At 45.4% G+C, this 26,371-nt stretch overlaps 1 protein-coding gene across 1 annotated transcript in view; it reads left to right on the top strand.

Moving 5' to 3' along the window:
* The first annotated feature begins 6,773 nt into the window (after positions 1–6,773).
* Positions 6,774–26,371, top strand: part of LOC144179653 (cholinesterase-like) — a 160,750-nt gene continuing 141,152 nt past the window's right edge. The window contains exon 1 of the mRNA XM_077708090.1: positions 6,774–7,012. The gene's annotated coding sequence lies outside the window, so the exon portion shown is untranslated. The remainder of the gene's footprint in view (positions 7,013–26,371) is intronic.

The following is a 26,371-nucleotide window of genomic DNA, read 5'->3' as shown; positions in this document are numbered from 1 at the left end:
CCTCGGAAGCTGGTTAACGGGACCTCGCACCGACGACATTCAAAATAACTGTCGTATTGCCGCGCGGACATAAAAGCACTTAATAAAGGCACTGCTTTCACAAACGTGGTGTGTTATTTTTGGTCGAGGTAAGACGGCGCAGTAGTTATAAAAACTACGCTGAAAATGCTAATCTGCTTAGAAACTACCGTACGTGGAAGTTAAACGCAAAGTAGACAGCTCAAATATAGGCCGACCATCGATTCTTAGCCAGCCAATGAGTAGCGCGTGCAGGGCAGTGCATACAGGCGACCTAACGCATTTCCAGTCAAACAGTGCACAAATGGGATGCGGTAACGTCGACTAGAAGGATGAAGACGTTTAAGCTAGTCGACTGGAAAGATGATTGATGTTTAAGTTTAGCAACAGCACTACTAGAGAGCTGCCGCGCTACGTCTGCGCGGCGGCCGGCCGCGGTCGCCTGCAGCGGGGCCCGCCACCGAAGCAGACGACGCGCCAAGGGTAGCGCAAGAATAGGGTGCCGGGATTGGCGCGCCCGCCCGGGCGCTCGCATCCAGGCACCCTACGCAAGACTTGACTTCAGCCACGGCCTCCGCGATCGGCTGCCGGCGGCAACGGCGCGCCGCCGGCAGCCGATCGCGGAGGCCGTGCTTCAGCGCCACTAGTTCTCGCGACCGCCACCAGGTCGCCTCTCCAGCGGAGCATTGAAACTGAGTTTATTCTAGTAACGTTGACTCGCACATCCACGCGTGCTGTTTCCAATTCCTTTTTGCACTAGAAGCAATTACGAAATGTATAGTTACGATGAATGATTTTCCTATTCTTGCGGAGCAGACAAAAATATATCAACAAGTTATACACAAAGGCGCGTCTATTTAAAAATTCTTTACAAGGCAGTTGCAGGCAGGTAGATACGTCGTTCGGACAGTGCACGGGCTAGTCCGCCGAAGCATATTCATCTTCAACGGCTGGCTAGAGCTAATACGATCCCTGACAACTATGACAAATACTCGCATCGGAGAGTTGCTATCTTCGCCTGGGGGCTTTCGACACTGAGCAGTAATTTCATTTTCCTGCAAGTGTCGAAGCTGTGGTACTATGAATAATAAATACCATGTTAGGTGGGCACTGCATGCAACCTTTCGTTTGCAATAGGTGCTGCCCAACCTAACCCTGTTTACGGTTACATACCGAAATTTCCGTCGCATTTGCTATGGATAATAATGTATCTATACCGTGGAGAAATCCCCGCGTGAATGAAAGCTCCGTTTTGTGGCATTTTATGTATTCGAAACAAAATTTGTAAGAAAAACATACTGGAACGTTTTTTTTATTGGTCTCCGTGTTGCGGGAATCTGCAAGGCTGCACAGAAGTGAAACTGGATCAGAAAAAAAGATGAATGACTGCACGCAAATAGTTCAATTACAAATGGTCGCATTCTCAACAGTGTAGGGCTGTACTTCCTTTTAAGATGCACTCGGAAAACATCATTAGAGTTGACGTCGACAAAGAATAATTGGGATTTGGTGTGTTTTTGTTCTTGTTTCTGTGTTTTGCGGTTATGTCAAATGCGGTATATGGTCGTTACATGCAGGTACAAATACAGAAAATGAATTACAAGTCACTGACCAAGTCAATAAAAACTGGCATTTCGTGAGCGCTACAGCTCCCATGTTCACAACTGTGAGCAAGGGAGCCGTGAAGGGAGCCGAGATTTCGATGACGTTTTGGGAGCCTTAGCGCTCCCGAAGCGTGATTTTTAATTGAATTGGCCAGTGACGGGTACTTCATTTTCCGTATCCGTACGCCACCTGACCAGGCGGTGTGCCGTCCAACCATCGACTTCATGCTAGTACGAACGCGAACCCTTTCAAAATATTACACCAAAACGAGAGAGCACTCACTCTCCGTGTCACAAATGCGCTTGCGCGACCAATATTCGCACTCACCTTACAAAGCAGGGGTCCACCGTGCCCGTGAGGCACACTGCATCATCTCTGGCTGCACATTGCAGGCACTGGCGGACGCTCCCGCGGAGCATCCGTTCTCGGAGACGGCCATACGACCTGTGCAAGGCCTGCGCCAATGTGTGCTCGCCGGAATTCATGGATAGAAAGTGGTAAACCGAGGTACTGATAACGCAAGGCCACATGAGCCGCTTCTCAAGAGCCTTGGTGAGTTTTTCGAGCGTGTCAATATAATCCGATGGCACCTTCACGCTCAGCCATGACACTAACTCACCGTCAAAGTACATTGTAAGGGAAAACGTACCGATGACCCAGAACAGCACCAATAAATTCCGGCTGTGCTTCCAGCGACTTGCGACAGGCATCCGCGTGGAGTTAGCATAGAAAGAAGCCATGAGAAAAAAGAGCGTTCGTACGGCAGTCTCGTACCCAGGGCGGCTCTCATCCAAACGGTCCATCACAAGCAGCACACCGAAACAAAGCAACAACGAACCGCACAGCAGCAGCAGCACAAACCAAGAGTTAGCCATGACAGTCCCGAAGTGCAAATGTCGCGTGGCATTGGCACGAACATAAAAAGTCAGATGAGTGTAGCGGGTGATTACGGGAAAGTCAAGTTCCTGCAGCCTCCACAAGCTGAGAGCCACGTGGGACGCGTAAATATCTGCCCTCTTTTCCAGCAGACTCGCAGCCATCTGGTTGTGCCCAACCCTCACATATTCCAAAGATACGTTACACAACTGAAGGGCGCCACTCACGCGCATGAAGACGGGACACTTGCCATGTACAGACTCCCCTGTGCTGCCAGAGAGATAACGACACCCTATCGTTATCTTTTTCCCCAAGAGTGGCTCAAATGAATTTTTGATCTTATTTTCGCTTACCTTTGAGTCCGCATTGTCGTATTCCAGTATTTCGCGCGTGGTGCAGTTCCAGAACCGTTCTTTTGCAATACTAGATTTCATAGCTCTAGTGCCTCTTGTCTCGATTACAATCAGGTTACATAAAGTGCGATGTGGAACTTGCACTGTGAAAACGCTTGCGTTGAACGGAGTCTCCAGAAGTAGGACCCATGTCACGAGGTAAGTGTAGCGGGAGTAGTCGTTTAAAATCAGTGAAATATTGCTGAATTGGGAGTCCGCGTTCGAGACAATGGCAGTTGTTTGGATGTTCAGAGACGCTCTTAGCTTGAGCACCTCGAGTAGAGTCGACCAGTTGCCGCACGACGTCAGAACGCTCCACGGTAACCGCTTGATCCAAAACGTGTCTCTGTAGCTCCAAGTGTCATCGTAGCAGGGGACTAGCACTGCGGCCTCGTTGCCAACCCATTGCTTCAACAGATCCTGCACATCGATTCCTTGCCCGGCATGCTGCAACAGTAGAAGTGCCGTGATAACGACGGCGACTGTGTGGTGATACATCTTGTTTGCTGGCTTATCTGTGAGTAGCCTAGAGTAGTAGAAAGGCGACGACTACTTTCTACTTAACTTAGACTCCTGACGAAGCGAGTGAAATTCCTACATTGCGTTCAGATGCACCGAAACTGGTGGACGAAGCGCACCCACGAGATGAAGAACTGTCCGCCTTGCTAAAAAATATCTATCCGAAGCCCACACGAAAAATTAAACACCTAAATTTTCGAAGATTCATGACGGGTAAGTTTTTCTGATTGAAAAGCGTAACTGTGTTCGGCGGAAGTGATAGCTTGAAAGGAAAGAGGCAGTTGTGCCCGGAAGGATGTCCCTCAGCTGTGAAAACCATCGGAAAATCTACTGTGTTGCACATAAACGGGAGAAGCTTGTTTTTATTTCGCCATGGCAACGACTTTTCAAACAATGTTGTAGTATTTTCATGCGCGGCGAATTTGTACTTTCGATAAGTTATAGTGGGGCGGCGATAAACGAGGAAACGTCTCCTTTACACGTACCATCTCCGACCAATCACGGCTTGTGTTCTAGCGCGTACACGGTTGTCTTATTTGGACTGTTGTCGTATTTGGCAACCAGCACTTGCTGCCACGCCTTTAGAAGGATAAAAGAAAGTTTCATCAATAATGCAAATTGGTATCTGACTTTTTCGCGAAGCGCTTAGCTTAAAATGGCACGACATGCAGGCGCAAGAGGAGCGCACGCGATTTTATAATCAGAGCGCGAACAGGGAAAAACAAGGGATACATTTATGTATGTTTATAATTTTATACATTTTCGGGTTGTGCTTTACTTGGAATTTTTCTCTGCTCGATCTTTCATTTTGGAAAGGAAACATTGCTGCGTAGATGCGTGCGAAAAAAAAATTGTCGACGGGCCTATAACAAAGAATGCATTTTTGCGGGAATTTTATTACAAGTTTTAGTGACTGTATTGTCTTTCATTAAATGGGACATCGTTAGGCTATCTGATTGTTTCTGTGCTCTGGAACAGCCAAAAATGCTGCCACAGCTCGCAGTAGTCAAGCCGTACAAAACCCGAGTCGGTACCCTGAGTTTTCGAGTATTTGAGTACTCAAGTTACACCTTTGAGGAATACATAAACACCTAAATATGTAAATAAGTACCTCGCATCGACCACAATGTCACTAAGTGCAGTGAATATTGGCTGAAGAGAAAGTCAGTCCTGCTTTTTCTTGCTGCGAGGTTGCGCCCAATTTAGGTTTACCAAATGATAACGTACGCTTTCATTGTGAATTTACGCCTGCTTTGCCGTGTAGGAGTGGCTTTTCTACTCACGGCGGCCAATAGGACGAGTAAAAAATACACTTATCATTGATAAACCAGGTGGCCCCTTTGCGTGCGTGTTACCGCAAGCAAACGCCAATAGAATGTTTTTAATGCACACCATTCTTTGCCGACTACCCCCAAACCAGGAGGGTGTAACGCCTCGCGTTTACACAAAAATGCAGATATCGCACAAGTTCCATCTGAAATCGATAGAATGGAGTAAATGGAGACAACCGTTCACACGAAATTTTCAGACTAAAACATAAGAAAGATATAAAAAAATACGGAAAAAGCGAAACGTTTAATGCCCTGAATTTCCCCAATAATGCAGATTTCGTGAAAGTTACACCTCTAATCGTCATAATAGCGTAACTGAAGATAATTGGTTTAACGAAATTTTGAAAATCTAAAAAAATTCGAAAAGTATAAGTTCATTGCGAGAATGGTTGATTCGTGTCACACCCTGCATTTCAAAAATAATGCAGATTTAACAAAAGTTCCATTTTAATCGTTATAATAACGTAAGTGGAGATAACTAGTCGACTGGAGTTTGAAAAACAAAAAAAAATGGCAGAACAAAAAATCTCACACTCAAGACAAGCGGCATTAGTAGATAATTCTCTCAATTTATGTGGAATGTTTGTTGCAGCAAATGTATGTAGCATCAATCACTCCTTACAACATTCGAGCGAACGGTTCTTTGTGCTAGACAGGAGCAGACGCATCGTGGAAGAAGTGTCAAACGAGTCGACATGATGTATCTGTGCGCTTGAAAAGACAGGTCCCCAATCTTTTGCAGATCCTTATTTCGATGATGACCATTGATATGAAAGCATCCAAAAACTCTTTTCAACCCTGGAAATTAAATGTCTTAAGCTAATAAAAGAAATGACAGTAATCGTCTGCCCTAAATATAGGGTCTATATCGTACGTATTGACGAAATCAATTTTTATAAGTAGCCTTCTTTACCCATGTTTTTGTGCTAACAAACAACAATACGGTGCCTGCTAGAGACGCAGCGACACACAGCGATGAGCAGCAGTGATATGAAGCAGCAGCCTGTGTTATATGGACAACAAAGAATCCGGCTCTACGATACGCTTGTGATTGATTTTGAGCTGGTTTCTGCAACGATTCAATTACGCGAGTGCTTTCTTTGCATGGAATATACCGAAGACACCACCGGAGTAACTGATGGTCTCGAACAGACCGTGTACAGGCTGTAGAATGCCGTTAGCACTCGTCTCATTGACATACCGTATAGAGGCATTACTCCAATACTATTTAAGGCCTGATACCTTCGCGCCTTTTTGCTAATACATCTGCTTGCTCGGACCTCACTGCCCCGCACTCGTATATAGGTTTCCAGGCACGGCGAAAGCAAGAGTAAGGTTCCCAGGCACCGGGGCAGCGAGCACGCAATCGTGCGAAAGTGGTGCTCTCACGGAGCGGCGCTTCTAAAAGGGAAGCCAGGTCGCGTTAAAAGGACGATAAACAGGCTCCGCATCCACTTGCGCCACCTTGCTCCCCGTGACGCGAGGGGCTCCGATGGGTAGGCGGCCTTCGAGTCTGGCCGCAGGTTGGACAGGCCCCGAAGTGGCGGCGAAGTATGCGGACGGCTTCCAACTCCGCGCTAAAAATAAGAGCCCTCCACCGCGCGCAGCCAACCAAGCGCTCTCTAGCCAGTGGACATTCATCACAAACTGTCTTGTACTACGAGCATGCCCGTGACAGTTCCTCACTTTATCTTTCGTCTCCCATCCTTCTCGCCAACGTTGTTTTTTTGTCCGAGTTAGCCTCGTCACGCGCATCGTTTGCTAGTTGCCACATTGCCCGTGAGGGAGGGAAGGGGTAGAAGTTGCACCTTTTTTTTTTACATTTTGATTATTGTTTATTTTTGCCGAATTTCGTTTCGGCTGGTGAAGTTCGAAACCTTCGAGAAGGAGAACGCTAGCAACTGAACAGATGATCCACCGCTCCTGTTTTGTTTTCTTTGTTTCTGTCTTGTTTGTTTTTGTTTTTGCCGTGGGATCCAACCGTGGCCGCAGGATGCAAGGCCATTCAGGCTTCCAGAGGATCCGGAGCCCAGGGGAGAGTTTGAAGCCAGCTAGTAGAGGGCCCAGGAGGAGACTGACAACTCGCGCTCTGAGCTTGAACTCTACGTCTGCCTCGATGTCGGGACTGTGACTTTTCTAGCTTCAATCAGCCGGAAGTTGGTTATAAAGCGCCATTATGTCCATGTAGAGACTACCGTAATCTGGTCCCACGGACCATACTTTCCCCAGAGATCGGCCAAAGATTGCACAGCAAGGGGAACCATCACTCCTGTAAGTGTGCACCCGCCATGCATGATTCTTCGACCCATGCACTGCCAAGAGATTGAGAGTTGATGCACTGATATTCAATCATATTTTATTCGTCTATGCACGTTGGAAAGTTTTAGCTTGTGTTATAGCTTATGATGTGTCATTGTTTATGACGACGAAACAGGCCATGGGTGCCAGAAATACCCGTTTGAATACCTACCAGTGTTCAAATACCTCAGATTGAAAACTTATGCTGTAGGCTTTGCATGTCAAATGTATTCGCCGGGAATTTACTGTTCACAGTGTTCTAGTAAATTAAAAAAAAATTCTATCATGACAACTGTTTACTGCAAGACATGCTCTTTCGTGGTTGCATTTTGGTATTACGCTGGAGCAGGCAAAAAAGCCGAACGATGTAGGATTACTGAAAGGCAAAATAATTCGTCAATGAACAGATTCACAGCTGCGCCTACCACAGCCACTGCCTTGGTCATATCTCAGAAGTTCAATGACTGTACGCAGTCCGGGCTGCTGGTTACAAAGACTCAGGTTAGCTGTGGCACCGCCCTGAATTCATGCGTCATCCGAGACAGAAAGACCCAGAACAGACATTGAAGTCTGTTTTGCCCTCGGAGACAGCACAGATATCTGTTCTGTCATCCGGGACAGAACAAAAATTGTCATAAGGTAGTCACCTTTTACCGTGGCTATATTATGACAATTTCAAACGCTTGAGCAACGCAGGTAGCGTGGCTTACGCAGTTGGACGTCAATCCATCTGCCTATTCCACACGATTATCCCACCCTTGGCACCTCATATTCTTCAATTTCTTCTGCAAAGCCACATTGTCCACACGTAGCACTGTAGATGACTCAACAGCGAAAAGTAATTTCGAGTAGATAAAAGGAAAAATATTTAGAACATCTCAGCAGTTTATCACGATATACATAGCTTTCAGGGACGTCACTCTAGCGGCGATGTTGGATCACTGCTTGCATGGTTGGAGGCTGTGAATTTATTTGCCGTTCTTACCTCGAGAAGCACCGTAAAAGGTCAGAGCGCTACTTGAAAAAGGCCTGAGCTGACGTCACACGCAAGCTATGTATAGTGATTGCGAAAGCGTTAGTGTATTAGGAAGAAGGTACTGTGCTACTTCTATATTGCTAGACCCGTCGCGGTGGCTGAGTGGCTATGGCGTTGTGCTGCTGAGAACGAGGTCGCGGGTTCGATTCCCGGCCGCGGCGGACGCTTTTCTGATGGAGCGAAAAACATAGACGCCCGTGTGTACGAGATTTCGGCGCACGTTAAAGATCTCCACGTGGTAAAAACTAAGCCGGAGCCCTCCACTGCGGCACGCCTCATCGCCTGCGTTGCGTCGGTGCCTTGAATCAATCAATCTACAATCAATCAATCTATATTGCTAGTTCTTCAGTAAAGTTGCTTGAACTACGTAAGCCTCAGAAAATTACCTGCCCAACGTTTCTAAGTCGGGAGCCACAACAGTTTACACGGCCAGCTTCAACGAGCTGTGGTGGTGTTGGTTCAGTCGAAAGGGGGCGTTGGTAGGGCATATTCGATTGTCCTCCACCCTAAAGGTGTCTGGTTTGGATAACACCTTCATTGATATTTATGTAATTTTTTATGCAACTGAATTATAATCGTTTATTTTACAATTTCACCCCTTCAATTTTAGACAATTCGAGCATCTTTCACCGTTTCTTCAAATGATTTAACCTTCGGCGCTTTATGTGCCTGCGATGGGCTGGGGACTCCGGATTTTCTATTTGTTTATTTATTTCTTTGTTTGTCTATTTTTATTCATTTATTTTTATTCATTTGTTTGTTCATTTGTTTATTTATTTATTTTACAGGCTTAAGGAGAGCATTGACTGAGGGTTACGAAGTTAATATAATAACAGGGCGGTCATCTAAATCAACAAAAATGCACAGAAATTAAGATTGTATGCTAACTGAAATGGAAGCCACAAAAGAGATGTAGCAACTTGCCCCCAAAACAAATATAGCAACGGAAAGGCTTGATGATATGCGGAACTCTGGCAAAAAAGAAACAACTTCAAAGTACATCAGAGGTAACACGCAGTAAAAAAAAAATCGAAATGTCTAGGTGTTAAACACACGTACGCATACTACAAGAATATATATTGCAAGACGTGCAAAGGCTACACAAAACGCGACACCAGTGCGTGCACAACAAAAGTAGTGAAAAAAAAAAAAAACTAGCGTCCATGTAGGCATGTTGGCATAGCTGGCCGAACATCAGCGAAATAAAGCGATATTAGTGCTATAAAAAGTGGTCGCACAAACGTACGCGAAATGAAGCCGGACCGGTGATAGAAGCGATAATTTCGGGAAGATACTTTCACAATGATATGGTCGTAGGAAGCGCTGATGAGTTGAGTGCCTTTGTTTTGCCGTAGATGCGAGTGTAGCAATGGTGATCGCGCAAGCGTCTGGACGTGCGCCATGTTGTTAGCGGTAGCGAAGGAAGCCTGGTGATGTGAATAATGTTATGTAACAGCGTAACTGAGCGGCGAAGGTGTAGTGGCAGAATTCAATGTTCTGTTTAAATGTTGTTACGCTGTTTTGAGTGCTACAATAAGATACATAAACCGGGCTGCCCTATTTTGTATCGATTCCATCATTGTGATAAGGTAGTCTTGGTAAGGGGACCAAACTGAAGATTAAAATTCCAGCTGAGGCCATACATTAGTGAAATAGGATAGTTTTCGGATGTTTGTTGGACAGCTGCGTCGATTTCGACAGAGATGTCCTAATGTCTTCGAGGCTTTCGCTGAAACAGCTCTAATGTGTGTCCAATATGAAAGGCTGGGTGTTAGGTTGATGCTTAAATATTTATAAGAAGAGCACTGAACTATTGTATAATTCGTAAGAGTTGGAATAATTTCATCTATTGGGTTTTTTACTAAAGCTTATTGCATGACACTTGGAAGCCTTAAAAAACATCTGCGACACGTTGCACCGGCTATTAAGTTCTTTCGAAGGCCAAAGTGGCCGTAATAATTGTTAATAGCTCGGTACATTCCGTAATAGTCAGATAGTAGCGTTATTTTGGATGATAAGTACGTTGGAAAATCTTTTACATAGATAACAAATAATAGATGACCGAGAACACTAACCTGGGGGACACCGGAGTTGACATCAGAGGGAGTAAACTAGCACTTATAAACAAAAGTGAATTGTTTGCGGAAGGAAGGAAAATTCCTGATCCGTGAAAGGGTTAGGGAATCAAGTCTAAGTGCAGAGAATTTGTATAATAACCGGAAATATGCGACGCGGTCGAAAGCTTTTGAAAAATCAATGTATGAAAACTCAGTTTGTTTTCATCCATAATAAACTGAAGATCGGTAGTTAACTCAAACAATTGCAAATCACAGGAGAAGCCTTTTCTAAAAACTAACTGGTAGGGAAAAAAAGAAGTTATTTGACTCGATATGACGGCGAACATTAAAGCGATAATATGATCCCGCAATTTGCAGCAGATGGAAGTGATGGACATGGGTCGATAGTTACCAGGTGAGTGTTTACGGCCCCTATTAAAGACGGGAACTATTTCACCGATGGGCCAATCATCGAGAAGTTGACCAGACTTCAAGGATGGTTGAAAGATATGAAGTAAGATTTTGCTGGATATGTTTTTTGTGTTCTTTAGTATTTTTCGGCTGATATCTTTCCCCAAGTAGGCAGTTTAAGGGGGCGAATGACGGAAGCAATACCTTCGACGGTGAGAACTAGGCGTTCCATAAACACCCAGTCATGACCTGAGATGAAGGGCCCTTTGGAATGGTCTTCTATTGAGTATACACAGAAAATAACCAGTTAAATGCGAATGGACAGTCACTATCGGAGAGTGGTTCATGGTCATTACGAAGCAACGAAATATAATACTCAGAAAATAACCAGTTGAAAGCGAATGGACAGTCACTATCGGAGAGTGGTTCGTGGTCATTACGAAGTAACGAGATATAATGTCGGTCGCGTTCTGGTAATAACAATTGCAAAACGTTTCGGGGACTAAATTTCCAAGAGAGAGGAGATCATGGAAGGAATATGTGTCTTTCGAGTCTTTAATCGCAGAGCAATAACCAGCCGGGCACTAATCGTACTTTTTCCATGCAGCTTCCTTATGCCCATTGCTGACGATTTTGTGCAACCGCTTTTTTGTTTGTTTCTAAGCATGAGAAGTGACTTTGTGAAGCATGCTTAATACCTATCATTCGCTACTGAAACTACTGGAACTACGGGAACAAACTTATCAACCAACTCACGAACCCTGTCCCTGAAGAGGGACCAGTGTTTGTTCACGGTGCGAGTATCAAACAACGGCATCAGCGTTTCAGCAAAAAATAGTTAAAGATCTGAGTTTATCCCTGCGTAACAGGTCATATTATAATCTCGTATTATTTTGCTGTCATTACCTGTGTCGTTTGTAGCCTTTAGACCCAGCCTGCCTTCTGAGGAAATAAAATCTTTGAATCTTTGTCTTCTGAAAACTGGAGTTGCTTGCGGTCCCTAAATCCGTCCCGGTAAATGATCGACTCCACGGTTTCGGGAGCATTACTTAAAATTATATCTAATAAATTAAATCCGCGTGTTGGTGCGTCAACAGTATGGGAGGGGTTAAAATGCAAAGTTACGATTATAAATTTTGCAGACACGCAACTAACGCAACTAGGTCAAGAAAGAGACGGGCAATCAACATCAGGAAAATTGAAGTCGCCGAGTAGGTAGACGTTTTCTCTATGATAGCTTTGCACGGTGGCAGCTACCCTCTTTCCATGGTCATCACTAAAGGAAGGAACGGAATCGGGCTGTCCGTAGCAACCGCTATCAGTATTTCTGAGGAGGCAGGGAAGCAGGCATCCCAGTCTATTACAAGGGCTGAGTGCGCATCAACCGAAAAAAAATGATAGGGCATTCTTTATGGCGATCAAAACACTACCCCGTTTTCGTTCACAACGGTCCAACCGATAAATCGTCAAACTACTTATTCCTGAAAATATTTCTGCATCATGAATATGTGCGTGGAGCCATGTCTCATTTAAGACAGCGATGTCCGTATTGCAATCACCTAAGATCGAACAGATCTCTTCACGTTTCGTAAGCAGGCTACGGATGTTAGTCAAAATTACTTTTAATGGTCGCACGAGGGAGAAAGAACGTGGCCATTGTTGCTTATTAAGTTGTTATTCGTAAGTTAACTATTATTCTTAAGTTAACAAATGTTCTGTCGTTAAATGCAGATCAGATCTTTAGTAGAGCAGTTTGCGCGATTTGGAGCCCCACTAGACCCTTTGCAAAAAGGCGGGCAACACTGAGAATTCAGTGGTGGTAACACTGGTGGTGAACGCGACGACGCCATTAGAAAGGAAGCAGGTCGTACCAACGCCGTTGCGGTTGCACGTTCTCGCCCCTTCTCGGCGCCAGCGCTTTGCGGAGCGCAGCATTCACGCGCTCGCCGTTTCGCTTTAACCAGGGGAGTGAAACTTCCTATACCTTGCATGGGACGCGATATTCGCTCGCAGCGCCGGACAAACCCCTGGTGTTTGGGGGGCGGCACTAAAAACATGGCGGCGCGTTGCAGACATGCACTGGGAGGTGCCATATTGATGAGGACTGAAAAGCCGAGCGGGGGGGAAGGTCAATTTAGCGCCAAATTCAATTGGGACGCACATGCAAGGTAAGTTGAGCGAGTGAAAGTGGCCAGCGCACGACCTTGTTCCTGTTGCGCAACCCACCACATTATCAAAAGGGCAATTGTTTCGTTCTGATTGCATCAAGTTTTCCGCGTCCACTTCCTTTTGCACCACTTATTCTAAGTACGACGTTGTTTTGGTTTATTAGCAAACAAAATCTAAACAAGACTAAAGAGTACCGTTATTTTATTTTTATTGCCTTAATGTACCATTCACACAGTAAAAACACAACTTGGATATTTTACGCTTTTAGTCGCAAATAAAAGTGCACGGCACATGGCCGCATGCTAATAACTAGGTATCCAGCCAGTGCATATCTGTGCAGTGCCTTGTCTGTCCAAGGTCCGTGTAGTCTCTGCTGGTAAAATGGGCAGGACACAGCCGGTAGCTGCTGTAGCTCTGGCGAGGTGGTAAATGAGCCAGGTCCTGCCTTCTCGCACACTGGAGCCAAACGCGAGATCTGGAACATCAACAAGCACGTTTGTATATTTGGGTTAGAATGAATATTAGCTTTAATGCCGCTTTCAGGCGAACATAGTTTTGAGTGAAAACTGGCATCTGTATTCGGAATAAACGGTATCTGATATATTAGGAATCTTTCTTTCTTAAATTGATTTCGGTTACAAAGACGACTTGTGACAACACCAATCGTAAAGGCAAATTTTAAATTAAAATCAGCCTTTTATATTAAGAGACGCAGATACATATTTCTACTTCTGCGATCATACTGTTCGGTGGCAACGACCCACCTTTTCTCCTAATACAAAATACATTTGTGCAGACAAAAGCAGCCATCCCACACCAGAATCGCTGAGCAATCATTCATGTATACATACTTTCGCGCACTATGTATTCCTCAGGTATTTCTCCGGCCGTGCAGTAAACCGGTTATAAAAACCTTTTTTAAAAAACTCTAATAAATTACTAGCAAAAGTTAAGCCTGCATTGTTTAATTATTTATCGGCTTATAGGTTTAACTGTGTTCTTGTGAATATATCTCTCTTGTACTTACAGCTGAAATTCAAAGCACGGAACTGAAGCGTAAATTATCAATTATAAGGGGCGGAATTACAGTTATGATTGTATAATAAACATATTCAATAATTGCTTAGTTTGTATATTTATTGCTACAAATTCACTCTGCTATGTTCCGTAATTAACATGAAGAGAAAATGCTGAACACGCAATTGATACCCGTTAAATAATTTATGTATTCACTACTTAGTTACAATGAGCAAACAACACGATATGAACCTACAGACACATCCTTCGAGCCATAAGTGTATGGGAGATGCCTTCCTCCACCTGTGGACATAAATATGCTGATAATAATAACGATAACAATAATACTGATAATAATTATATTAATCACGATAATATTAATAATAGTAATAACAACAACGACGCATGCTACGAAAACAAACTAAACGCAGGCAGTCAAAAGATAATAAAAAAGTCACGCCATATCCACGGAATGAATGATGATAAGTGGGGCGAAGCTCGAGAGGGGGAGATCATCGGTAACCGTAACTCTCCCGTGAAAGTTCGCCCATTACATCATTAAAGGAGCCATGAAGAGAAAACAAAAGTTTGTTTTATTCGAAAGATTAGGTGTTTCATAGTACCCCAAGCGCTTTCCCGGAAGCAAATGATGCTTTATTCACTGAGAAATAAGGCAATTTAAGCCAAAATTTTAAATTTCCCTCTAAATTTGAACATTCCGTGACGTGTACAATGGCGTCATAGAGCCGGTCCATGAAACAGATACTTAGTATGTCGACCCCATATAGCACCCACACGCGGTAGTCGATCGAGACGGCGGCCATTTTAAAAATACTAGTAAAACCTAGTGCACCCGCAGCCCTAGTCATGGAATTGCCTGATCCGGAGAACAAAGCTCTCGCCGAGGAGCTCGGGCTTGCATTTAACAACATCACACCACAAAAACGCTCAATGCTTCTAAGTGCAGGAGCGGCAAGAGTTGTGGGATACGCGGTGGACGGGAAAGCGACCATTCCGCGATAGCCACAACAGACGAACGCCCAGCCGTCGGCACCGCTGCCTCGTCAGCCCCGTCGCGACGGACGAATATAGACTGGTACGTATGTGCCGTATTTTGATTACGGTTAATAATAGTTCAATTTCAGTAGCAGTATCACTTATGCCAGTTGGCCGGTGTCGTGTATGGAAAGCCGTTCGCGCGAGCTCTCTGCTTCGACCAGAAAGATACGAGCGTCAATTCGCGGTGTTACAGCATTTTTTCCCCAAGGTCAGAGCGATTTGACGAAGTCGGCGACGAGCGCCAGCATGTCCCAGGCGTGAGCTAACGTAAGGGTCCCTGCCGTAACTGAACAAACTGAAGTTTTCAGTGGTTGTAAACTGGAAACGAGCTCGTAACGACAGCAGCAAGCCAACACCATTCGAAACTTACGCGACGACTGGCACTATCTCGTCGCTTCTTGCTGTTGCTTACTCCCCTCGTTTCTATTTTTACCTTTGCTGGTTGGCGATATGACCTATGATATGACGGCCAACCTCCTGTGAAGGGATTACGATACGAAGCAAGGTCGCGGCTGTGCGTGCTGGAACGGTTCGTTGGCCCCGAAGAGCCTCGAACCCGAAAATTCGTCTGCGCGACGGCGAGATGTCGAGCTCGGCCGGCGCGCTAGTTTCGTACGCATTGGCGCACACGCTTGCGAGTTCGTTCGGACCTTCAACCGTTTACTCCACCGTTCTTTGTCATAAAAAGAATGTGCAGTATGTTTCACGGGCATTTAGCTCGCTATGCAAGCTGTAAGCCCTGCCTAACATGCGTTTGCTTTTGCCGGCCTCCGCCAATCGCAGAGCATTCCCAAGTGACATCACAGGTTCTGTTGCGGAAAATGAGCTGGTGGGTCGCATGGTCATTTCCTTTTTTCCTAATTATGTAGCTTATTTGAGCGAAGTTTGCGTTATAAGTGGTGTCGTTATGGTTCTAACGAGGCAATCTTTCGAATGAACCAAACTTGTGTTTTCTCTTCATGGCTCCTTTAAGAAAGACGTAAGACTGTGTGCGTACATTGTACAAATCAACTTTTATTTTCGGAGTCAATGCTCCCACGCCCAGACCTCGTGAAAGATCCCGCGCCATCGAGGACTACCCCGCACCTCCACCACAATTTGTCACGTAGGATGGGACACAACGGTAAAGAAAGAACTTTTATTTAGGGCGAACTTGTGCCCGAACAAGACGAGAGGAAACGAGCAAAGGTCCTTGCGTCTCGTTCGATCTCCGAGAACGACTGCCTGCGTTCGTGGCGTGATCTCTTGCGTGATCTCCCCGTCGCAGTGCACGTGCGCTCGCGCCTCCGTTGGCGAACACAGACAAGCTCGCGCTCCCGGTGCCGAGTTTGCGCTGCCGGTTGCAGCCGGTTCTTGCGCGTGCAACGCGGCCCACTTTGCGACATCTCCGAAAGCATGCGGCGGTCACGTACCACGAGACACAGGGGTGGACACTGTCACCCATGACTTAACTCTTTCGCTACCGCCGGAAAATTGACTAATTTTAGGGGTCGAAGAAAACATTTTTTTCCTGCTAAAAAATTGGTTAGGCACTAATTGCAGAAACACAAAATGTAGATTATTTAACGGCCTTTCCATTAACACGAGTTTTTTAAAGGTTTTTACATATCATAGTTGTAAAAAAAATATCAAAATCAAAATTTTTGTCAAGTTGTCGAAAAAAATGATAAAAAAGGAGTTGTGTATATCAAACCACCGGTAGTAGAAAAAAATTAGAATATACATTTTGTAGGAAAACATTTAAAAAACACGCCCTAGAAAAAATGTCGACTTGCGCGGAGCAGTTTTTCAGATATAAAAAAAAAAAGTACAATGCACGGTGCTCGTGTTATGCGGTGAAGCCCAACCTCCAATTCAAAATGTGCACTTTCGGGTGGTTTCCTGGAATAAATCTGGCGGTTTGTCATTATCAGAGGCACCAATTTGCCCCCACATAACGTAAGAACATCTTGTCAATGGCTGACTTTGCATTTACAGCGAGCACAATATTTGGGACAAGCACGCCATGCGGAAAAAAACATGCATGAAGTTGGAAACGGAACGCCGTGGCTGATGCTTGTTGTCGTTCACGGTCAGTTATCTCCTGAAACATAAAGCTGAGCTTTATTATCATCTTCTTACTCGCAATTGTAGCCTTGCTCGCAAAAATGAGGTGCCATGAGCTAGAATCGTGCCCTGCGATCTTTGGCCGAGTAGCAGTTGCGCGATGAAAAAAATCAGCACAACGAGCCTCCTCTATTGCAGCGCCACTTAACAGTTTTCAAATGAAACAGTACAAAAACTTATCGGAGACTCCGTCCGAATAGACAGTTCAACTAAGCAGCAAGATTAGACACCTGCGTAGTAGCGCTAAATATGAATTTCGCGATGCAGAAACGAAACCGAAACTGTTGTAAACTGTTCGCGAATGGTCCTGGGGTAAGTAGAACTACCACAGAACTCAGAACAACGTGCGAAAAGGCAATGAAACTGCCTAAAATCTTATAAGTAGCTTAGCAACCAGGCACTGCTTGACATTTTCAGCCGATTTTTGGGGATTATTACTGTCAGAGTGCGAACCTGACGATTGAAAATCGTTTGCTGGTTCACCATTCATGCCCTGATAGCAAAACACAAACGCTGACGCAGAGTAATTACGAGTGGCACGCATTCTTCGCTGGTAGCCGTGACGCGCGATGACCACGCCCCTTTTCCACACCCAGGTGATTCAAACGCGTGTCAAAAACCACGTTTTCGTTGCAAAAATGAAAACAAAACTGATTTTGAAAGGCCATTTTCTGATCTAACTCCAAACAGCTTTACTTGTTCGAGCAACGCCCGGAACGCTATGAAAACGCGCTCCAAAAGTATCGATCAAATTGATCGATTTTGATAGGCTCGGTAGCGAAAGAGTTAAGGAGCTTCGCCCCTAAAAGAGTGCAGATAACCTCAAACTGTTCCATTAGTTATTGTATATGTTGCCTCATATACATTTTGCTGCATACCAGGCGTTCACTTGCGCTAAAATGCAAAACACATGATCGAAGCGCATTAAACAATAACGCATGTAAAACAAACATGTGTAGCTAATGTAGATTTTGCATTAATTACCAGATGCTCTGCCGCGCATTTCTTGCATAATTCAAGAGTCAAAGAAGACAATCAGAATGTAATAAATAAATAGTGCATAGTTATTTTAGTTAACTCACTCACTTTAACTCACTTTAGTTCACTTAACTTAGTTTAGTTCACTAACTCACTTAACTCACTTTAGTTATAAAGCTACTTCTGCAACCGCATCCTGCTATCTCGTGCAAGCGTAGGAAACCAAAACGAGCAGCATGCAGATCGTACCTTTTGTCCGCCGGGATCCAAAATAATTGTATGCGGCCTGGCGTGAAGAATTTTGACACCACTCAGTACAGAACGATCTGTGATAATGGCGCGAATCCATTCATGCGTCTGTTTCGATGAAACGAACTTTGCGATGGTAAAAACAGCCCCCGGAACACCGTGGATTGTAGCATACCGGTGGGCGCGACAAGAAACGCCCCTTCAGCGGTGCGAAGCAGAAAGGCGCGGTTCCCGTTTTCCCCTCCGGGTGGCGCCCGTATTTTCGCAATCTCGAACTGCAACTTTTAAGATCACTTGCATAATAAAAACTCCGTAATTAATAAGTAAGCTGGTAATAAATATAAAATGCAACAACAACGGTCATTTATGCTCGTACGTAGTACAGCCCCCAAACGTTAGGATCGCTGCAGTCACGGGACAGAAATAATCCCCCTGCTTTAACTGTGGACCCCACTGTACATATGCACAGAGCCTTCATTATATGCTGGCTATTTTTAAGGCCGTCAAGACAAAATGCAACCTTGTATACTTCTAAAACAGAGCTAGCCTTTTGGGACTCACTCCCCTCCATTCCAGCACCGAATGACAAATTTTAATAAAAAAAACATGAAAATGCTGAAACACTTCAGATGTTTCAGCTACACAACGCCAGCAGTAACGTAAGAGGAAAGTACCAAAAACAAACAACGCAAACACAACTGTGTTAATTCCACGTTAGCATTCAAGTGGCACAGTCAAAGAAAACCGTAGGCAACACTATAATTCCACAGCTACGTCTCTTGACGCTGGCATTATTCGGTGGCTGCCGAAAGCAGGAAAAAGTTTTTGCGGCGTTTTTGGGCCCCAGTGAGAAAGTGGCTTGTGAGTCTTCGCTGGTTGCTCTGCTTTCCTGATAGGTAAGATAATGGGCTCCACGTACGCGTTAAAATGAATACCATTGTCATTGTTAGTACTGTATCTTCGTGACCCCTTTAAATGACCAAACAACGCTTCTGGAAACTTTTCGGGCACTACGTCGGTTCTCTGTACCAAACACCGAGAGACGCCATAAGAATGATCAATATCGAGGCAGAAATAAAAACATTTACTCAATTTTGGCCGCGTGGCTGTTTAATCTTGGGCTTAAACCGGTGGCGTGGGCAAACAAATACGAAGAAAAAAATCTTCGTCGCCTGTAAAGGCTGCACAACAGGGGCCAGGGTATTTATTAGAGTGTTTTAGCAGTTCTTCCGTTCCGTCACGTACGTAGGACCCGTTCATGGCGAAGGCAGGCCAGCGGAACTAATTCCCCTACCATGACGAATGCCCGAGTGCCCAGACGGGTCCCGGTCAACACGCTAACTACGTACCGGACGGAACGGACGGACTGCTAAAACTCTCCATTATAACAGTGAACCCGGCGTTCCCGCCGGCTCGAGTATGCGCACAATGGGAACGTGCGTATGCGCACCCCTTACTATATCACTATACCAAATTACTTGCTATACTTTAAAGGTGATAGTTTTTCTTCGGCTACTAAATTTCAGAAAAATTGGCGCAGCTTGTAATAGTGGTGCAAGGCTGCAGAAACAGTAGACGTGCGGTCGACCAAGCTTCTTCCCACTTGGGATCCGCTGTCAGTGTGGAGGACCGAGAGGAAATGCCTTGCGAAACCGCCTGAGCCTGGTCTCACCCTTCAACACTTAGCCAAGGCTGGCAAGAACATCGAAAAACCTATCAAAACTTAGCAAAGTTAAGCCAAACATAGCAATACTAAGGAAAATCAGAAAAAACTCGGTCGTACCCGAGCTCCGCTGTTTCTCCTGCCTTGCACCACTAGTGCAAGCTGCGCCCATTTTTTTAAATGAAGATCGTCTATCCTTGACAACGGAAGAGCCGCAGGTTGCGTTTTTCTTCGCCCTGATGACGGTATTTGTCCTGATGACGGTAACTTCCATTCGTGGCGGACGCGTTCGGACAGAGCTGCGCGAATTTTCACATTATCGTCAGAAACTCTGCAACGTGAGTTCTTATCCTTTCACAATCCTCTTTCATAAAGTACTAAAGCACCTTTGTACCAAATTTGAACCTCGTAGCAGCAATGGTTTTACAGTGATAAACGTTTTCTTTTAGATGCGACGCTCAGAGCATCTCTTGTCGGCGGCCCTGTCCTTCCTGCGTGCGTCCGTTGTTGTCAGCGTGAGTCCTTTGTTGTCCGCAGCCACTCTCTCCCTCTCCTCTCCGATAGCGAACACTCTCTCGCGAGGGGCATTGGATTGGATTCGATTGGCTTGGCTTGGATTAGATTGGATTGGATTTGGATTGGATTGGATTAAAGTGGATTGTGTTGGATTGTGTTGCGTCATAGCCGCGGCAGACGCACTGGCGCCGGCGCGTGCCCAGGTGAGAGCGTGTGCGGCCCAGCGCGCTCTCACTCCGCCGGTGGGCGGCGCTGCACGCGGTGCTGCGCATGTGCAGTACTCTCTCTCTCCGCTGTCTCCTCTCCTTCGGGCGCACTGCGCATATAACCGGTGTGCCGCTCTCCGGCGGCCTTTCGGTCGACGGTCGCTCTCCACTTGCGTTTGAACTCTCAGCGTCGCATCACACCAGGGTTCCCGCAAGGGGAGGTGGGCGTAATTTTTTCTTCTGCTCCGGGGCGGCCGCGTCCGCTTAGTCCCACACAAGCAAAATAGACCAAGCTAACTTCCGCGGCAAGGTGACTCTTTAAAGGTAATAGTCGCCTTATCGCGTTGCTGTTCCGATAGGTTGACGTTAATATTCTCGCTATCCGCATTTTCGTCAAAATTGCAACCAAAAGCCTAAATATAAAAAAAACCGCCACCGTAACCACGAGAACAGTCCATTCAAGGCGGACGCGTTGGGACAGTGCTGCGCGAAATGTCACATTTTCGCGAAGAAATCTCCATGTAAGTTCTAATGCTTTCACACTCTCCTTTCATAAAGTTCTAGAGCACCTAATACCAAACGTGAACCTTGTAGCGTCAATAGGTTTACGGTTATAAACGTTTTTATTCTTCGGCAAGGGTGTGGCCGGGCGCGCTCTGTGTCGCATGCAAAAAAAAAAAAAAACCTACCTAACTTCCGTGACAAGGTGACCATCTAAAGATCATACTCTCGTTATAGCGTTGCTGCTGCGATAGTTTGACAAGGTAAATCAGCTCGCTGGGAGCACGGTTGGTAAAGTTGCAGCCAAGAGCCAAAATGTAAGCAGTCAACGTGCGTTGTAGAAGCTTCCATTGATGGGGGACACGCTTAGATGGAGCTGCGCTAGCTGAGCTGCAAACTTGCCAGCCGAATGTCATCTGAGAAGATCAGCTTCTCTTGGCCAACATCTCTTTGTACAAATGAGCTATCAACAAGTCATTTTTTGTAGCTATGCCCTTGAACATGGCGGTAGCTTAGCTTGCCCAACAGCCAGACGTCGGTGCATCTCATCAGTGAGCCAGGGGGAAGACGGCGCAGTTGTCTTCAAGGAAAACAAGTTTATTGGAGCGAACTTGTGCTCCCCTAACGACTCAAAGAATACACAGGCGGCGAAGCAGCATTCAACAAAGTGACCTGTGCCGGCGAGCTCCGGCGATTCGAATGCTCGGCGTCTGCTCTGCAGGCTTTTCTCTTTCGGCGCGAGTGTTTCTGGAAACGTCGGTTTACATCCAGAACATCGTACATCAACGAAGATTATTCTGGGCTAGTGACGTTAAGGCGAAACAGCCTGCTTATCTGAATGAGATAGCCAGTGCGGCATAAAAATAAAGAATGGAAGACGCGCTTCGCTTGGGACACAGATAACAGAGCCCAGCGTGTCCGGGCAGTAAACAAACAAATAAACAAACCCAAACATGGTTCGCGGTAATATATTCGCAGGTGTACACGGACACATAGTCCGCGGAAAACTTCTCTTGCTTTCTCTCTCTTTTTTGTCTGGCTCTTAGTTGTACCCCTGGAGGTAGTGCTGCCTGCTCTTAGGCAACCATAATCCCGGACACCTAAGAGGAGTTTTTGAACATTAGCCAGAGAGTCGCGCCTATCATGATCAAGCAAAATCAGCGGTACAGGCTAAAGATATTGCAGGCGTTTGCACCTACAACCAGCTATGATGATGAAGGCGTGGATAGCTTCTACGAGGAAGCTTCTACGAGAAGGCAACAACGCAATTCACGATTGTGATGCGTGATATAAAGCAAAGGTCGGCAAGATGCAACTGAAAGAATGGTCAGTGGGAAACTTTGGAATGGAAAATCGCAACAGCTGAGGAGATAAGCCGGTGGGATTGGCAGAGAGAAATAACCTAAGGTTAATGAACCCATTTTTACACAAACGAAAAAATAGGATTTGTTTATAGAAAAATCCCGATGGTACACCCAAAACTGAAATCGACATAATTCTAAGTGACAACCTGCGTACCATCCAAGACGCAGAGGGGCTAAGTAAGATTCGAAGCAGCAATCACAGGGTGGTTAGAAGCAAGCTAAGGCTGAACCTTAACAGAGAAAGAAGGAAACTCGTGAAAACCAAGAAACCCCGCATGAAATGTCTGAGCCAGATCACTGGAGTTTAAACTATTTCTCCAAAACAAATTCTCGCTATTGAACGAGCAGAACGAGTTAGTGTAAAAAAGGCTATCTGGCAACGGGTCATCGGCACTCAATGAACCAGCAAAAGCTGTGGAAGAAGCAACATGTACAGAACAAACCGGGGATAACCTAAGATTAATGAACACATTCTTCTACAAACGAAAGAATAGGAAATGAACCAGGAAAAGTTCCGACGGTACTTGACTTCATTCAAAGTGACAGCCAGGGTATCATCCAAGACGTAGAGGTGCTAAGATTCAGAACAACGATCACAGGATGGTTAGATGCAAACATCTAAGAAATCGAATGAACTAAGTGTCAAACGTAGGAACATGAAAGTGTCAAAACTGATTAAAAGAAATAAAACAAAAGACATTTGTGCATATAACATGGCAGTGATCGAGGAAACGCTGCAAATAGGGTGAAGCATGAAAGCGACTAAGAGAAAGCTCGCCTTCAGTAAAGGCAGGATGTCCGCACTCGGAGGCGATAAACGAAATATTACGCCTAACTTGAAAGAGATATTTATTTAGCAGAACGATTCTACACCCCGCTATCGGCCTACGACGTTAGACCAGGGGAAAATATTGAGAGTACAAGCTCAACTTGGGCTGCCTTACTAGTAACTGAAGAGGAAGTTGGAAAGGCTCTCAAGGGAATGAAAATAAGAAACGCTGCTGGTGACGGCGGCATAAACGCAGATGTTTTGAAGGAGGCAGGAGATACTGTACTGCAAATGCTTGCGGTAGTACTTTTGAAACGCTTGAAGACTCAAAAAGTGCCCATAACCTGGAAAAGCACCAACATTATTCTGATTTATAAGAAGGGAGATGCCAAGGGCCTCAAGAATTACAGAACTATAAGCCCACACTCATTTGTTTACAAGGTGTTTATAAAAGTTATAGTTTGCCCATAGGTGACAGCCTTGATTCTCTACAACCCACAGAGCAGGCTGGGTTTGGGAAATGGTACTCAGCCATGAATCACATCCATGTTGCCAACCAAGTGATAGAAAAATCCGCGGAGTACACTAAATCCCTTTACATGACAGTAGTGGATTACGAGAAGGCGTTTGATTCTGTGCTCACCGCAGCCGTTGTAAAAGCACTTAAAAGACAAATGAATTGAGGAAACCTACATAATACATCTAGAAGATATGTATAAGGGATGCGCGTGCAGGATAACCTTCTACAAGCCATTAATGAGACAAATTTCCGATCCTAAACGGAGTGAGACAGGGAGATACCATCCCTCCAAAACTATTCACAGCAATTTTGGAGGGGGTATTTAAAAATCTTGACTGGAAAAACATAGGATTAAGGAGGAACTGGAAATGCTTAAGCCGTGTGAGGTTTCCGGATGACATAGTCTTGCTGAGTGAGATTGCAGAACACATGCAAACAGTGCGTGAATTACCACAATCAGAAACCACGGTGGTGGGGCTAAAAATAAGCATGAATAAACCTTAAGTAATGAGGACTAAGTATGCCGAGAACGTCTTTTTCAGCTTAAGCAACGAAACGCTAGAAGAAGAAGGAACAGAATATAACTACCTCTAACGGATGGTTAGTGCTGACCCCAACTACGAGAGTGAAATCCGGCGCAGAATAGCTATGGGCGGGGGGCACTCCGCAAGCCCTCCCAAGTGATGAAAACGTGAGCTGCCTCTGTCATTCATAAGCACAATTTATACTGCCGGTGATGACATACGGAGCTGAAACTTGGCACCTTACTAAACAACAAGAAAGCAAACTCAGATCAGCTCAACTGGCCATGGAACGAATACTGTTAGGAATAACACTCATGGACAAGAAACGAGCTACCTGGATCAGAGAACAGAGTAGAATAGAAGATATCATAGTTCAAATAATGAAGAAGAAATGGACTTGGGCTGGCCATGTACTGGGACGAACCGACAACCGGTGGACAATTAAGGTGACAGAGTGGATACCAAGCGATGGGTCTAGAAGAATGGGATGGACAATAACACGATGGAGCGATGAAATACAGAAGTTCGGGGGTAAACGGTGGATTCGATTAGCGCAGGAAAGGTGGGGTTGGAGGTCAAGGGGAGAGGCATGCTGCTGCTGCTGCTGCTGATGATGCTGATGATAATGATGCCGACAATGACGGGATACGGTGGGTGCAGTGAGAACCGGGAAAAATGGGACGTTGCCGAAGTTGTAATTCATGGTGGCCTGACGCCCCTTTTCGGGTATTTTGATGGCGGCGTTACAAGTTTTGCGTTGCCACCACTCATGCACATAACGTATAAAGAACGTGCGCTGGCACAGAATACACTTGAAAAAAGGCTTTATCACGGTGGTGTACCGTGATACGCTGTTTGAAAGGATGAGCAGGCAGCGTACACAAGCGACGCAAGCGGGGCAGTAGTGTCTGCATCGTATTCTCGTTTTTGTTCGTTTGTTTTCTTTTTTGAGCCTGTAGCAGAATTTTATGCTGACTTCAAGAAATAAAAATAAAGTAATATTGATGCCCGTTTGGTTAGTACAATGGTATGCGCAAAATATTGCCCAACAAACCATCGTGGGACACTGAGCTGTGTGGTCACACGCGAAGGGGTCGGGTGTGACACATACGTAGTCAGTGCCTCTTCCCTCTTCCGTTTATAGATTTAAAAATGGCGGACTTGCCTTATTTATGCACCACTCTACGTAATGTGTTTGTCTATACACCGACGCCAGGCACGGTTGTCAAAAAGTGACTGAAGAGAAAGCACTGTTGAGTCCTTTAAAACCTTCTGAATCCGCGTCCTAGTTTTTTTTTTCCACGGGTCACCGGGATACAATCTGCGTTGAGGGATAAGAGCCTGCTTTTCTTGAGGCTAACATTATCGCCCGCTTTGTGAGTGCATTTAATCTAACTCCGCCACCCCAGCGCCCTGACTGAGTCGCCGGCTTTCAGCACAATCTCTCGACGTCCGGCAACCTTCGCTCTCCTCTCCAGTTTCTCGCTAGAGGTAATACTTCGGCGGGCCTTGTATAGCTGGCGCACGAAGAAGAGGCACTGGGAAGGCCAGCAAGATCGATCTGCACCCTGGATTTGTAGGCTCTGAAGCAGCGGCACGTGGTGCTCAGCCAGACCTTAATCTCACTATGGCCACACAACGGCGCTGCTCTTTATATTTACCGTGGTGTAGCCGATTGGGTGGACTCTCGACTACATACTTTCGACGACACACATATGGCTTGTGGAAAGGTACCATATTATGTCAGTAAAGTTACCTTACGTACTTTACGACTTCTAGTGTGAGTTGATTGTTGTTTTGACGGTGACAGAACACCCATCAACGTCTTATAGCAGCCGAGATTTCTGAGTCACCTTGCGGCTGTGTCCGGATTGCGCTGTGTGATCTATTTTTACACACATATGGCTTGTGTAAAGGCACTATTTTATGTCAGTAAATTTACCTTCCTTGCTTTACGACTTCTACTGTGAGTTGATTCTTATTTTGACAGTGACAGAACATCCATCTATGTTTTATAGCAGCCGCAGTTTCTGAGTCAACTTGCGGCTGTGTTCGGATTGCGGTGTGTGATCTATTTTTACACACATACGGCGGTATGTTCCAGTTGATGCCAGCTTGGCTTTTGCATAATTTGTCTCAACTAAGTAGCGCAAGCCTCTTTTGCAGGAATCAAAAGGAACGAGTGGT

Source organism: Haemaphysalis longicornis, unplaced genomic scaffold, assembly GCF_048455015.1.
Source record: "Haemaphysalis longicornis isolate Haplotype H1 unplaced genomic scaffold, Haemaphysalis longicornis Haplotype H1 scaffold_4, whole genome shotgun sequence".
NCBI classification, from domain to species: Eukaryota; Metazoa; Arthropoda; class Arachnida; order Ixodida; family Ixodidae; genus Haemaphysalis; species Haemaphysalis longicornis.
This window is presented reverse-complemented; position numbering and strand designations above follow the sequence as displayed.